At 31.9% G+C, this 16,618-nt stretch overlaps 1 protein-coding gene across 1 annotated transcript in view; it reads right to left on the minus strand.

The window, feature by feature from the left end:
- Positions 1 to 16,618, minus strand: part of LOC118197109 (cell adhesion molecule 1-like) — a 266,910-nt gene that overhangs the window by 217,296 nt on the left and 32,996 nt on the right. The window lies entirely within an intron of this gene.

The raw sequence follows: 16,618 nt of genomic DNA on the forward strand, positions 1-16,618 counted from the left end.
GCGTTGCGAGAGATCATCTGTGGGGAAGTGGGTCTATCTTTCCACTGTACAGAGGAGGACTTTCAGAAGGGCTTACTTTTAATAGCATTACAAAAGCTTGGAATATTCATCGCCAGATAAGTGACAATCAATCAAGTGTAAGTAAAATACGAAAATTATCACGGCAGATCAGGAAAAATTTACATGTGGAATTATGCTTTGGTTGACCATCTGTATGCTCTAACGACATACTGCAGGCAGCTGAGACCCAGAATCATGCAAACAGAAGATATGAACAAATGAAACGAAAAGCACTTATGTAGCGAAATCTGTTGTGAATAATTAGTTCTTATAGAATGTCCATATTCGTTTTCTCAGTGTATTTCCTGTAACTTAGTGTAACTATGCTTTCTTTGTTTTCGTTTGCTCCTCGCACAATTTCCGCTTTTTCTAATCTACCCGTACAATCGGGAAATTCTCTCGTTGGTATCTGATACTACAACTGTAGGATTCGAACTTATGTTAAGAGCTTTGGCTCGAAATCTAATTTAAGCAATGTTTCTTTTGTTCTAAAATAGAAAGATAGTAGGTGCTAGCTTATATTGCTCGTAGACACTGAAATACTTGGAATTTCAATCAAAATTCTCTCTGTTACCATGGAGACGCAATGTTTTTAGATTCAAGCAATTTTCAACTTTTGAGCATACTTCCCCGTTAGAAGTGATATATATAACCCTAATGTGTTATTCATGTTTTTCAGTCATTAGCGTTATTATATTTGAATACTTAACCACGTTTGTTTTTTACTATTTCTTACAGTACAGTAATTTTCTACAGATTTGTAAATTATACACAGTGTAGATAAAAAAAACTCTTGAATTATATGTTAAAATGAGAGAAGCCTTTTTAATCCAACTTAACGTTATTTCTTTAGTTCATTTGAAATTTAGTACAGAAAATTTCAGAAGGCTATCCATATATCATTGAACATATATAGTAACAGGTGTCTCATTAAATATCAAACAGTTTCAATAATACGAGTATACTAAATTGTTATTTCAAACTGTAACAAAAAATTCTTGCATTCAAATGCTGTGCTAGACATTCTAGGAGAGTATTCAAAGCATTCATTGCGAATTAACCCCTTCAAAGACCGTTCATATTAGCCGCTTTAAAAAGAAAAAGGCTTGGTAAGCCTTTTGAGAAAAAAAGCATTAAAATGTTAGCAAAGCAAGAGAAATGCGATGAGTCTTCTCATATCTTAAAATATAAAGCATATAAAAATCTAATTTCAAAATATTGCAAATAAAATTATAATACAATTTGAAATTTTCAGAATATAAGTCTGAAAATTTCTTCCAATTCTTGAATTAATTTTAAAGTTCTGGTATTTTGAAAGTCTTTCATAAAATCTTATATCATCTTGTATTCTTTGCGATTATGAACTAACTAGACGTTAACAGTCTGTGTGGGGAATTATCCCTCAAAATCCAGATAAAGAGTGTAAAGAACTCTTTACTGACTCAATTATTATTCACAGATGGCACCGTCTTGTACTTACAATAGCCATAGCTTTTGGCAACTCAAAAGATAACAAATAACTTAAAATAGAATAGAATTTAGTCAGCTAGCCTAACGGCTCTTCACAAGTTACTTAAGCGCAGGTAGGCTCTGATTCGTAAAAGTTGGCGTAAACAAGCTTAATGGCTAGAAGCGCTGAACGCCACAGAAATCTAATCGCTAGTAAATCGGAGATAAAAACCTGGCCCTCATCCAGGCAGAACACATTCTGAAACCACCTTCCAAAACCTTCCCTTAAATACTAACTTCTTTTTACCACATTTTGAATATACACGTGCTAACTCATTTACATTCTGGCAAGAAAGCTCGGGGTGAAAGCGAGATCAATAAGAAAGATTTCATCAAAATAAAATTAACTGTTAAGGTACATAACTAAATTTTCACACTCTAATCAGTATAAAATTAAAATGTTTAAATTATATATTCATGAAATTCTATGAAAATTACAATTATTTACTTAATATATAGCATAATTACATGTTTTTATTGCAAAGTAATGTACATGTACGTTTGAAATTAATACACAGTAAAAAATGCAATGCAATAATATGGTAATAAAATTTTAATAAAAATGGGCATGTTCTCGACAAGCAAATCAGCATGACTACCTGCTGATGGCTGAGGAATACTTAAATACAGTGACGCATAAAAACATCTGTTCCTTTTATAAGATACTTGGTTTTTAGTAGTGTATGATAAAATCAAAGTTCCATTTAGTGTTATGGCCAGAAAAATCTTTTACATTATGTACATGTAATAAAAAATAAATATACAACAATTAAAATTCAATTTAAGACGAATAACTTGTGTAATCAAGTTATGTCTTAGAAATTTATTAAACATAATTTTACATTACTCCACAAGAAAAAACTTAAGACAAAAAGAAGCCAAATTTAGAGAAAAAAATCAAATTTGGAAGTAAAAACGTCATAATTTAGGTTTTTCTTTAAAACTTCATAATTGTTCAAGGAAGACATTTTAAAATTTTCCACACAATATTAAGGTATAAAATTTTGAATATCCACATTTGTAATTGAAAATAATTACATTTCAAAACATTTATAACTAATTCTCATTACGCTTAATATCATTTGAAAAAGTTTTATTGATATTGTACATTTTATTATTATTAAAATATTTTTGAAATCAAAACTGAAAGACCCCACAGCTAAATATTTGATAGTTGCAAAATATTTGTATATAATTAATGGTTATGCTCCTCAAGTAGAAATTCCATTCTTTAAGTCAATAGTTTTATTAAAAAGAGATTATTATTCTATTGAGACGACATTATATTGTTTTTGACAGCAAAATAGTGACTTTTTAACCTGTTTTGCTGTCAAAAACAATATAACTACTATAGGCAAGATTTTCAAAAACAATATAGCCAAAGATTTTCATTGAGATGTGCAGTTATTATTTTTTTGCACGTATTTATCCCATATTTTTTCAAACATGCTTACTTCTTATAATATTATACATCAGCGAGATAGGTGTCCAGTAAGTTAAAACTATCTAACAGAGGTAGTTTTATTCAGGTTTTTGAATCAATGTTTTCAATTACCTCATGCCGTAAGCAATGTTTTCAATTACCGCATGCCTTCTTACCTCAAGCCCGTCCAGCTAGCAAACGCAAAGTCTTACAATCCCGGCGAAAGCACTGATGTTTTGCATTTTCAGTTCCAAAATCCCGTGATACATAAAGCCACTCTACAGTGTATAAAGCTCATTTCAACACACTGAAATCAATGGAGCTAAAGTGCAGAGTGTTTATGTACATCCTAATAGGCATTAGTTTAACCCTCTGAGAGGCGCAGGATTTTAGATCCGTCATGAAAACCGGTATTTAAACAGCATTCATTAGTATTGTATAATTACTTATCTTAGTCTGTGTTTTCATAAACTTACATTCATTAAGATGATATTTGCATTATTAAAGAAAATAAGAAAGCAAAATATCTTAAATTATAAGCTAATACTATATGCCAAGTAGCAAAACTTCTGTTGACCGGATAAAGCCGGCCATAACGCTTTAAGAGGCTTAAATCCTCTTACAAATTATTTGATTTTATAAAACGATATATTTGCCTACAAATATATTATTGTCCTTCATGGATAATTTGGATTCTTACATGCTTTGTGTCAACGTTAAGCAAAATAGTAGATTTCGTAGATACTTAATGCAAGGTAAAACAGTGGATAACTTCATTTGTTGCTGTATGTGTCTGCAAAATATTCTAGCTCTTCTTTCAGCATTTCAAACTTTTCAGCACCATAACATCAAAATAACCTGAATAATACTCACAACACTGGAACGTTTCTCAGCGGTTGTTAGTATGTATACTACTTAAACTATAAAGTAACTTGTTCGCCTTCATTTAAGAAATTCCTGTCTTCCTCTTTAAAATATTAGAGATATTTCATGAATTTAATATAATATTCTGTTCATTAGAGAAATATTTAAACTTTTCGAGTTACATTATGTTGACGTTATGATAACTGAAAATCGTACAGTTGCATTAAATTGACAGTTTGAAAAAGCAAATTCCCATATCTTTTATTTTTAATCAAAAGTTAAAAATAATTCTTATCAAAGAGAAAGGCATGTGCTGTCCCGATATAGGCTGAAAATTAATAATCTTCTGTGATAAACACGGGATCAATTTATGACAGCGTGATGGAAATTAAAATTGAACTTTCCACACAGACAGCAAGGTACTTTGGAGTCAGAAACACTAGAAATCAACTACGCTCATGTCAGGTTTAGAACCACTTATCTTCCAGTTGCTAGCTAGATATTGTAACCACTTACACGAGGAGAACATGCAAGACAAATGCCGCAGTTCTTTACTATCTCCACCACTTAATGGGCTAGTAGGCAGAGACACAAGACACAGTTACCACATCCAATTAGACACGAGTTATCGTCGAACATATTTGACATGGTTCAAACGCCTCTATGGAAGCTATCGGTGATTTCAGAGACGACAATCGTGAAACCAAATTGCGTTCTCACCGGAATTTGCACCACGTTTCTTTTAGTTCCTAACTGGACATTCTAACAACTTACATCACAAAAGCAAGTACCTAAAAATACGATAATTCCTTAAATTTCGGCGAACATGCAAATCATCAGATAACAAAAAAGTCGTATAGCTGAATAGATTGAAGCTTGTGTAGTGAAAAATAACTTTCAGACCCACTGGAGAACCAAATGTCTTCTGTGCATTGATTTATAGAGATTTTACTTCATTATCTTAAATTGGAGGCAACATACATTAACTCAAGGCAGACTTGTATTAAATTATATAATTTAGAACTATGATTTTAATAATAAAGCATATTTTATTTTCTATCCTTGAAAAATGAACACTAATAAAAATTTTTTTTGAAAATAATATGCAAGTTCGTTCGAGCAAACAATGAAAATATTTCATCATCAAAGTCAACATGCTATAGTAATAGTTGGAAGAAGAAATCTTTATTACTTCATTCAACTGTTGTTCCTTCTTATGGTTTTCTTAGAAATCCTGTTTCACCGCTGTGAGTAAATGAAGTCCTGATTGGGTAAATAGTGGTAGATGAGAGCTCGAAACAATTGCAAAGGAGGATATAAATAGTAGAGATAAGGTCAACATGAATCCTGGTCTTAGAGACCGAACCACGGTGTACAAAAAAGGCTACTTAAATAGTGTTTCTGTATTTTCAGACAGTCTTCGTATGGATATAGAGTTGTTTGTTGTGGCTAACTCTCGTATTATAGTTCCTAATTTTTAATCCTATATTGTCTTCAAAAGGAATCCATATAATTTTAACTACTAGCTATTATCTTCAGACACACTAACTTTAAAAGGAATAATTTTACAATTTTATTTATGATCATTGAAAGAAAAAGATTGATTTTTTCACTAAAAACCCATTTTAATTACTTTATTAAATAAATGTTTTAGTTTTGCACTCTTTTAATTGTTTTTGGCTTCTGTCACGCTCATTTTTATAGTAAGTGGCTGTGTAAATCTTAATTAGGCAAGACGTGGAATTAATACCTCTTTTTCAACTCACATTGCTTGCCGAATTAACAACAATTGGCCAAGTGTTGGATAAACTGAGGTTTTTTTATCTGTGCTATTTTATTGGCATTTACGCTGAATCCTGGTTAGGCTTAGGTGTTCGAAAATTCTATGTATCTATACATCTTGACTAGTTAGAGTGCTGTGAATTGTGGAAAACAATTGGCATATTGAAAAATGTTTACAAATAGGAAATTTTACATTTCTTTTATACATTAAAGGAAATCACCACTAATTATTCACTTGGTTTATAAATTTTTATTTGTGGTATCGATTCATTATCTGTCCAGTATCGCCAAAGTGAAACCAGTTGCAACACTCAGCATTCCCTCATGCAAACAAGCTCGCCAAAACAACCACTTTGAAACCCCAACGGATTTTCCAAGTCGCCAACCAGCCACGCCTAGCAGAGGGGAGAACGTGGGAATCTCAATAACCCTGTAAGAGGTCTCAGTGAAAGTGCACTAAAAACTCGAAAAAACGACCATTCTGCCGGAAAAGGGAGATTTCTTCCCTTAGAATAGAAATCACAATGACAACGGTAAAAATCTATTAATTAAAAGCTCATAACTAAAATGTAATTGAAGTTAGGAAAATAAAAGTTATCTCAAATTAAAGAGCTAATTTTTCTGCAACTATTGATATTAAATACTAAGAGTTTAACTTAATTTTTATCATGAAACATTGAGTTTATCACATGAAAATTCACCTATATCCATTGTCTGAGTGTACAAGTTTGAAGACGCTGTTCGCGTAAACCAAATAACCCAAATTGATTGCAATAAATAATAGCCAAATAAATGAATGTATCCAAACATGTTGTGTAGCTAAAATTTTGAATATTTACAAATTAAAATTTTGATTTCTGTGATTCGTTTAATTACATTAAATTTGCTACACAACAGTATTCAATATCTCCGAGACATTTTGAATACCAGAGCTGTTTAAGTTAAGAGCTGCAGAATTCAGAGGACTACAAATGCACTCAATCAAAAATATTTTGAACATTTTTTGTTTCATATTTTCTTTACCTGATTTCTAAATATTTTAATTTGAATTTAATTCTTTGGTCTGATATCCTAATCTTAAGCATACAAGTATCAGAGTCTGTTGATAATCCTCATTAGACATTTACGTAGGATTTTGGATACGATTTTAATAAAGTCCAATAATTCCTTTATATTTTAATGCTTGCAGCTTAAAGGGCAAGTGAATGACAACTATACTTGGACCCTATGCGAATGCGAAAAGAAGCATACTAGTTGATTTTTAATTAACTGTTCATAATTCACTAAAATTTGATTTGTGTATGTTATTTCTTGCCAATTCTCTCACTGTATACTTATTGTAAAAATTTAAACATAAAAGTCAACTTTTTTTTTTACCGATAATAAGGGTCTAATTGGATGAGAAATTTTCCGCTATCTAACAAATACTGTAGAGGATCTAAAATGATTAAAAGTGCGAAAATGATGTATCTACCAGCAAGTCCATAATCGACAAAATTAATTCGAATAAAGATATTTTGTCGAATTGTACGCACGAGCGTCGAAACATTACCAAGCATTTCGTTTTGAAATTTTTACCTCTGGACTATAATATGAAAATATAGATGTTCATATTTAAGGACTCTTGTCCCAATAATCGTGAAACTGCTTTCACATAATTGTCTACCATTAGAAACTTTGCAGTTTGAAATACATGTCTAATCTTAATGGTTGAGATTATCGTTATGTCCAGTAAGGAGAAAAAGAATGTAAAAAATCTTTCTATTAAACTCAGAAAATTTAATAGAAATCATTTCTTGTGTTTACAAAACCAGCCAGGATTTACAGCGTAACTCAAATGTAATGAATTCAAATTAAAGATAACTTAAGTCGTAAGTAACACAAGGCCACAGAGATTGGATCACGCACGAGTTGACCCAAACCTAACACCAGCGTGAAAAGATAATAGCGAGAAAAACATAACGCCGCAAACAGACTGTAATCAATAGTATCAACTGATAACGTGGCCTTCAGCAGGCGGAACACGCTCTAATTTAACAACCTAAAACCTTCTTTTAAATATTATTTCTCTCTACCTTATTTGAATATATGCGCGTATTAAAATTTGCATTCTGGTGGAAAACGTAACAGGATAATGACAGAAAAGCTGTTGAACATAAAATAAGAGGTTAGTTAAAAATAAATAAATCCTTACAACTAATTTGAGTATTACACATGGGCAATTAAAAGAGAAATACATACATGCACACATACACATAAACATATATATGTTTAAGGAAATGCGATAAATTTTATTTGAAATTTCAAAGGAAATTTTAATTTGCGCTTAATTAGTTAAACTATTACACTTTTTTATAGAAAAAGCAATTAATACCCTCATAAAGCAAAAACAATATAAAATAAATTACATAAATAGAGGTAGTAATTTCTGAAGTGTGTTTAAAATAATCTTTATAAATTTATTAATTTTATTGCATTTCTTTAAATGTAATGTAATGCATACTGTATTCCTTTAAAAACTATTATAAATTATTTGTTGCTTTTTCACTTTTTAAATATACAAATTCTATACTATGTTCTCATGTAAGTCCAAATGTATATTCGTCTAACATCGTATAAAATGTTTCGCTGTTCGAAAAAAATATAATTTGATTATATTTAGAGTTAGTAGAAATGCTTCCTTAGAGAGACAACAAGAAATAAATTCAGGAACTAGATGTAAAACGTCAGCCTTTTTCTATTTTTAGTATCTTGCATTTTTGTATTTTATGTGCTGTGTGCGTATATGGTATGCGTTTTGGTCCATTTAAATGTCTTTCTAAAACCAGAAGCCCCGTAAATTTAACTTCTACCACCCACACAGACACTACTATATATATATATATAATATTTAAGTGCGTAGTCGTGATGGCAGAGTAGCAAGACGGGAAGAAGATGTTGATACCAAGCCAAATTCAACGAATTACCATTTTTATTTCTAGGTACATTAGAATAATTCTTCGTACACAATATACTTCTAGATCATAAATACTCGCAATAATTTTTATATACACAGATTAAGGGGAATACGACGTCAGTTTATAATAAGACAGGCAGAGTAGCTAATAATAAGGACAGGCAGAGTAGCATAGAGTTGACAGCGTGGAGGAGCTAGGAAAAGAATGACGTAATTTACTTGCGAGCGGTGTTTATACCGAAGTAGTTGTAATTGCAGAGACAAGCTACGATTGGTTAATTTTCGTTTTAGTTACCCTTTTCAAGAAATGTTGTATAACATGGAAATATCTTGAATTTGGGAGAACAGATGAATTTAGGCCGGCAATTATTCTTAAAGCAGACATCATATTTCGTTATATCTTACATATCCCCGCTTCAAACGAACGGTTCGGTGAGCTGGGTAGCAGAAAAAGCATTAGTATGTTAGGGAAGCAAGAGAGAGAGTTTATCATATGAGGAAAGACATGAGGAAACATCAAGGACTTAACCTGTAGGTTTTCCTATGCCTTGTCACTATTAATGACCTTTCTCTTACATAGATTATGAAATACTTAAACATTATTATAACAACTATATAATATCTAAATAAAACTATGTAATAAATTAATACAAATATAATTTTTAAAGTCCTCATGTTGTTAAAATGTCCAATGTATTTTGAACGTCCAATGAAACCTTTTTTAAGGTCCCTTGAAGAAAATAGGTCTACAAGGTAAATGTTCAAATGTCTACAGAAAGTTAATGTTCAACAACGGTCTTTCAAATTTTTGTTGATGAAAATATTTCCATTATAATACATACTGAACTGTCAACACACATCTAATACAACAGAAAAATTCCACAAAAATTCGAGGAAATTTTGAATTTATTTGTTTAATTATTTACAGATCTAATTTATATATATTAGACGTATTAGACACATACATACTTACGTACCTACACGTACCTATGTTTGTATATATCTCGCATAACTCAAAAACAAGTAGCCTTAGGACGTTAAAATTTTGCATATAGGACTGCTATAACATGTAGCTGTGCACCACTCTTTTTATTTGCAATCGGTCGCACCAAAGTATATATATTATATATATATACCCAATCTGTTTACTGGGATCAGTAAGTTCAGTTTTTTTATTCTCATATATTAGTAATTTGCGCATTTTAAAACTGATTGAATTATGTGTTTCTTTATCTTTCGGATAATATTTTATGCCTTTAGTTAATCTGTATGCAATAATTGTAGAATTATGAGCAATTTAAAAGTTAAGTGCGCCTAAGCCTAATTGTTCTTACCATAGCAGCCATATATGTTTACATTTGAGCAAAATAGTGAATTACGTCTTCCTGCTCATTCAGTGTCCTTTTACCGAGTGGAACCAAAAGTAAACTTTTAGTTTTGTGTACCGAAAAATCTGCTTTGTTGCTTGCTAGCCGAATTGCTTGTTTTTGCCTAGAAATTCTAATTTTAATTGTAAACGTTTTTAATCGTTTTAACTGTATTTGGTGTTTTATGTTTTTCTATATCATACGAATTTTAATGAAGATATTTTGATTTTTTATGTATTTTTGCCTTGCCGAGAAGTAAGAACTGAATTAACTGAATGAGAAATATATTTCTAATGAAATTCGAGGAAATAAAATTACATAAAATGCAGGAAAAAATGCGCATAATTTAATATTTCGTACAAGGAAGTCATATGCTGTACACATCAGGTTTTTTTGAGTAAATTTACCTAGGTTGGTTTCCCATTCAATAAGGTATTGCAATCAGCTTCCGATTTACTGAAAATATACCAAAGACGGCATGCATGGTTAACTCAGAATCTCTGCTAATTCAAAGAAAGTTAAGTGTAGGAAGGAGGGGAACCGGTTATTATAAATACCAGAAAGATAATATGAAGAATTTACCTATATTCTTAAAAGGTTTCGAGAGAAAAATTTAAGTATTAAGTTGCATAACTTAAAGCAATATTAAAGACAAAAGAAACATATTTTAAATCACAGAAGAATAAAACAGCATTAAGAATGAAGAAACAGGATTATAAATGTCATTTAAAGAAAGTATTTAGAAGAGAATTGAGCTGTAAAGAAGTCAGTTATAATTTTTCATTCGTTTGGTAGAGTTTATCTGGCAAACGATATATGCTAGCATTGCGATTATCCAATGCTATTGTTTTTGTATTTTCCGTAGACAATTTTGTTTTATTCTGAGGATCTGTGAAAGTAATTTCCCCATCTGTTCACAATAAATAAATTTAGTCTTTTACAGAAGTAGCAATTAATTTGCTTTCTGATAATTGAGTGTTGACCTCATTTTACTAACTACTATTTGAGAGATGGTTAGTTTTGCCGTTCATGCGATATTCAAGAATTCTTTCAAATTCGGGCGCCCAGCAGCGGCCGAGCGGTAAAGTCGCTGAACACTGGTAGTTCGGTCCGAGGTTCGAATCCCGCGAACGGGCTGGCTGCATGGGCGTTTTCGTGGTTTTCCCCATGTGTAACGTGTATACGAGCCAGTTTCCCTTAGAAAGTCCTCCACGAAGGCATCCCTCCTCTTAGGCAGATAGCCCTAGTGTGCTTTGCTGTAATTAAATAAACCAAACCAAACCAATCAAATTCAGGCCTTGGAGGAGTTGCTTGGAACTTCAAAATTCCCAAGAATATAGTTTCAATATCACTGATATAAAGTATTTTAAATATAAAACTTGGTAAAATACCTCTATGAAAAGAATTATAAATATTATGTTTTGTGCTATTGAAATTTTCGATTACTAATCAATTCCAAAATCGGTTATTATCTTATAAAATGATACATCCTCTTTAGATAACTAGACTACGATTTCTAATGCGTAGAAACATCATTTTGATCCGTTTATCTAGTTGGATCAATTTTAATCAAATACATTCTCATTTCAGTTAAGATCCCTGTATCAAAAAACAACAGATAAAGAAATAAGGAAATACCAGACCCAAAAATAAGCAAACGCATTTCTTCATCCTGCTCAAATAGCAGTTTTCTCCTTTCGTGAAGAAAAAAAGAAGAGCAACAATATTTTCTCTAAGGCTTTTGGATCCAATTTGTTACGTGATAAAGGAAGAATACTTCCTCTTCATTGTGTTTCCTGTATAAAAAAGTAAACAATAATATCAGCAGAGCATTAGGAACCTTTTTGTTTTCCCACTTCCAATATTCTGGTGAGTGTTGAGTAAACATTCTCGTTTTTCACCTTTGATAGCAGACATGAATTTTGTATTCCCATCTGTAACCTCCTATTTTTCTTAATTCCCTTCATCTTTCTTAGGCCGGTTTAAGAACATAAGTGTGAAGTATTTTACAGTAGAAACGTTCAGTTGAGATATATTTAAATAAAAATATCTTTGTAAGAAATATGAAGTTTAGAATAATATTTGCCTGCGCTACAGCCCTTATAGTCGAATGGCGGTAACTGTACAATATGTGCGGCAACGAAACAAGTAAGAACGCCCATTTCGTTTTTCTGGTGAAGGCTTTTAAAGACACGAAGAAAACATATTTATAATAACGCTGGCTACTTTAATATGCCAAAAAAAAACAACAGTCGTCTCCTAAACGAAGAGATGCCTCCTTTGGCAGTTTCCTAAAGCAAACTAGCTCTTGTTCACGTCACGTGTGCTGAAAACCTCGAAATCCAATCTTACAGCAACCTCATTCTCCTCTGTTCAAACCAGATATTAATCTTCTCGTTTAGCAGTCTTTAACCACTCAACAAGTAAGAAGGCCAAATGCGAAATGTAACTGCATACCTTATCAAGACTACTATTTCGTTTAATTGCTTTGGCAAACATGTTGGTGTTCTGATGTCAATGTTCGTTGAAATTACAGAAGATACACAGATGGGGAGGGTTTAACTACCCTTTATTCTTCACAGTTTGCAGCTGCTCCCGCACTTCGGGATACAAAGACCAGTACTTGTGGTCTGAACGTAAAAAAAATAAGAACTATCTAAATTAAGTAAAAACTAAAATGCTGTACAAAGACTATTAAGGTAAAGATTGGCATTTTAATCTTTAAATCTGTAGTACCCCGAATGCGTGAAAACCACAATCTATCTTCAGTATCAAGAGGAGTAAATTTATGGCCTTAAAGGCGGATAGCAACTGACTGAAAATGGTGCTTGAAGAAAGGTGGCGAGAACTCTCTCTCTAACTACCTCTTGGCTAAAAGCCACAGCTTAAATACTTAAAAGTTTGCAAGCTCAACTTGCATACCAAAATTAACCGCGTTGATTCTGGCTGGAAGTGGAAAATAAGAGGGGACAGTAAATTTTAAAATAAAATAAACGTTAGTAGGGACTTAAAGTCCTTACAACCTTAGACCATTTTTTGGCAGGAAAACCTATAATCGTGAAACATATCATTCACTTTCAGTATACCTTTAAGAAATTATCACCATTTCCCTTCATTGCTGTCGTAGTGTAAATGATTAACACGTCTAGCTACCATCTAGAAACCCCGTGTTTCAAACATCGCTGACAGAACATTTGATTTTTCCGCCTTGATAAAAATTTCTAAAAGCCTAAAAGTGCTTATCTAAGAAAAAAGGAAGCACCCTCCAGTGCCTAATATTTTAATATATTACAAAACATTATGCGATGAAAAAAACATTCCTTCGAAATACTTTGTACATGAAGCAAGATTGAAGGAAGACAAGTGTATTTAATTTTTATAGTCGAGGAAAAATTAATTAATGGGGAAAAACTTAGCTTGCTCGGCATTATTTTAAGCATTGCAGAAATTAAGAAATTCAGTATAATAAATAGCAGAAATAAACTTGCACCTTATATCTAGTCTCATTAGAGCTCTAATAAAACTGGAGTCAGCAATAAGCCTTTTGCTTATCTTGTTAATTATGACGTTGAAATTATTCTTTTTATTATTAATCAACTGACAAGCTATTTTCCTCAGCTTTGTGAACATTCTAAAGATAATTCAAGACTTCTGCTTCGTTTCGCTGCATCATACATTTATAAGACAGTAGATGACATTTTTAAAAGGACAGAATTAACAGAAATAAGCAGCAAAAAATGAAATCACCTTAGCGGCAAGTATTATATAGTAGTAGAAGGGTGGGAAGCATTAGCATCAAGAGCTGTATAATTAAATGCTCATGAACTATAAAGTACTATCAAATAATTAGCGTCAAATGAATTAAGAAGCATATAATAAGAACTATATTTTTAAATTATTTTTTTATTTTCCGTGATTTATTACAATAGGGAGAATAATAAGTAATATTATTCTCCCTATTGTAATAAATTGTTAATTCTATTATTCATCACATTTTTGTCCGACAGCCATCGATATAATGAATCTGCCAAAAAAGAAACAAATATCGTAATTTAAAAACAACTTATTTTTAATGAAATAGGACGATTTAAATTTCCTGCTTAGAAATGTCATAAGGTATTTTCTCCCTCTTTTCTGCATGCTTTCGTGGTGTAACGGTAGCACACTCAGCGCGTATTCGAGGGGTCGCAGGTTAGATTCCCGCAAGGGCATTGCACATTCCTTCAGTTCTCTGACATCGAAAGAAATCTAATGTCTCCAAAGTGGCACCCGAACTAATTTTTATTAACAAGCACAATGGTTTAAAAAGCAATATGTTGTAACTAATTCCGAAGTAAAATATTTTTTGAGCACCAGAGTGTTGCCATTTGATAAAACGTGTGATAACGGTGTGAGGTATTTTCTCCATCCTTACTACGGGCCTTCGTAGTGTAACTGGAAGCACATGTGACTGGTAACCGGAAGGTCGGAGTTCCGAGTTTTGGAGATGGCATCGCCAATCTTCATGTTTCCAGGTTCTAAAATATGTTTAATGGTCTCTACAGTGACGCCCGAACTAAAATGTGGTTGAGAATAATTCGCCACTACCATGGTTTAGTGGTTGTTTTTTTTTTTTTCTTAGTTGCCCTTTGTGTGTGTAAGGCAGAGAATATAAGACATTTTTTCTCTCTTTACTGTTTCCCTTGTGGTGTAATTGGAACGTCCGAAATTCAAATCCCAGTGAAGTGCAAATTTTTTATTTTTCGTGATACGACAAGGGCAGTTCTTATAGTACTTTTTCCCTCTTTTTCTTACATTTTATGTAGTTTCATGATCAATCTACGTAATAGTCTTATAAATATTTGTATATTTTTCTGAATTTATAAATGAATTTTCTGACGCGATATGTAATTAACATAGTACTCTTTTTTTTTTTTTTTTAAAATTTAATGGCCTTTTCAAAGTTTTAAAGACAAATCTTTATTGGAGGTACTGAACTGTGAACTGAAAAATTTAAATGTGATTATTTTGCCTAACTGGACAGGTGTTAATAATTCCTGCGGAAATTTGTCAGTTTTCATTATGATTAGTCCATCCAATCTATTATAGTATACCTTACGGCATTATCCTTAACCGTTTTCATTATTTATTTCTTTAATTAGTTCTTTAGACTACTGTCCTCTCTCATCGAATTCTCAAATGCAGGAACAAAAATCTATATTTGTGCTAATAGCAGTACTGCCATGGAATATAAGATAACAAACCAAAGAATTACATTAATATAATTCAAAAGATCTGAAAAGGTGAGAAAGAAACATTCTGGTCCATATTTCTTTTTTGATTATTTACTTGCTAAACAATAAGATGCTTCTATGACTTGAGAAATAAAATTATTTAAAACATGTTCTATAGTCCAGTCCTTTTCAGAGCATAATTATATATCATATTGAAGCAATATTACGGCTCAGTGTATAATTTCTGTTGCATCTTGAGTCAACGGACTGGAACGATTGACTAAATCTGTGTAATAGAAAAAGTAGTCCTTTATGTTTATTATAAGAATCATTAAATATTTTTATGAAATTATTTAGCTAGACTGAAATTATATTACTCAAATCATTATATGGTTTTTCCTTCTATTTTATTAACTATTTTACGGTGGCCACGCGAATTAGGAAATAAAATAAAATCAAGGCAGTTCAAATAAATTATTTAATATTATATGTATTCTGGTTAAAGGTATTTTGGGATTTAGTATAAATATTATAATTTCCTATTATATAACAGGTAAGCAGCTAAAAACGTATAACGTGACCAATTTTCTATCATGTTCTATTATGTTACCTATTATGACGTCGTTTCCGTGACTGCTGGATGTTCGAAGTTCTACTTTTATTTATGTCAGTGTGTATGAATAATAACATTTGTAACTCATTTTAATAAGTATTCTTGCATACGTACGGATTCGTAATAGACCGAATGCACACATCTCCGATGATAGGTTGATAAAATTTATTGTATCAAAAGAAACACTTCGAAGATCTGAAACTTTCCACAAAAATAGTCGTACATTTCTTTACAATATCACAGAATATAATCAGTAGTTACACTTCAAACTGCTAGAAGCGTTAAACACAAAGCAATGCAAAGCGCGGCTAAAAAGGTAAGCTAAACCGGAAGTAGTACTCAGAACTCACGCTGAGCTGACAGCTAACAAAAATAAATGAGAGCAGATGCTGTCACTGGCCTATAGTTTTCACCCGGCCGCCGAAATATTTCTAGCACGTTCTGCTCCTCGAAATTAATGGAAGGCAAAATGAGGGGCAAACTACAGTTACAGCTAAAATAGTGATCAATTGCATTTATTCAATTACAATACCTATTACGGTGATACAGGAACTTGACCAAACTGTCGTCAAATAATCACTAAGTTTGGCGACTTTGGGCAATTTCTCGCCAAAGTTGTTTACAAAACTTAGTCGCCAAAACCACTGCCAGCTTGGTGATATCTCGCCAATATAGCGAGATAGCACAATGTTAAACAGACTTGCCCCTGTATTCTTAGTTTTCCGACATAGCTAGTTTCTCGATTCTTCATGTCATATGACAGAGAAAAATACAACAATTTCACATATAATTGCCATAAAATTATCTATCTATGTAGAAAATTCGTAATAA

This window comes from Stegodyphus dumicola, chromosome 6, assembly GCF_044657685.1.
Source record: "Stegodyphus dumicola isolate Sdum_Otavi_A_Nest chromosome 6, ASM4465768v1".
Taxonomy (NCBI): domain Eukaryota; kingdom Metazoa; phylum Arthropoda; class Arachnida; order Araneae; family Eresidae; genus Stegodyphus; species Stegodyphus dumicola.